The 499-nt window shown below is 31.7% G+C and overlaps 1 non-coding gene across 1 annotated transcript; it reads left to right on the top strand.

Moving 5' to 3' along the window:
- The first annotated feature begins 162 nt into the window (after positions 1–162).
- LOC112094780 lies at positions 163–288 on the top strand. The gene has a single exon (XR_002903678.1). It is a non-coding gene; the product is annotated as a small nucleolar RNA snoR143 (small nucleolar RNA).
- Positions 289–499: the final 211 nt, after the last annotated feature.

Here is a 499-nt window from a genome sequence, read left to right as displayed (position 1 = left end):
TTTTTTTTAATTTATTTTTTATTTTTTATAATTTCGTATTCTCTGATTATGTGTTCTTACGTTTTTCTGCACTTGTTGTGTTTTTGGCGAGAAAACTTTTGTCAAGTTTTCTAGCTGAGTCAACAGTGCGTACATAGAAAGCCTGATTCTTTTTCTCTTTTGCTATATTTTCTTTTTTATAGGAATGAGTTGAGGATTTAGGCAGCGGCCAGACAACCGTAGGGATGGTATCCACAGATGAAGGGATAATTTAATCCTTTTTTTGTCTACTGATTCCATCTCACATTACTTTTATCATAATCTTTTTTATTTTTTTCCTTTTCGCGTCGTATTGGTTTACTTGTGCTTGAATTTGATGTTTCAATAATGTGCTTGGATGGGTTAATTCTGGATTTGTTGTGTTCAACTGGTGAAATTTCTTACCCTTGTATTAAGGTTTTAAATTGTGTCTGATGCAAAACGTGGAATCATTTTAGTTTAATTCAGGATTCTTCTTATA

The sequence above is a fragment of the Morus notabilis genome, unplaced genomic scaffold, assembly GCF_000414095.1.
Source record: "Morus notabilis unplaced genomic scaffold, ASM41409v2 C11212271, whole genome shotgun sequence".
In the NCBI taxonomy this organism is placed as follows: domain Eukaryota; kingdom Viridiplantae; phylum Streptophyta; class Magnoliopsida; order Rosales; family Moraceae; genus Morus; species Morus notabilis.
The sequence above is the reverse complement of the archived record's forward strand: the minus strand, read 5'-3'. Positions and strand labels throughout refer to the sequence as shown.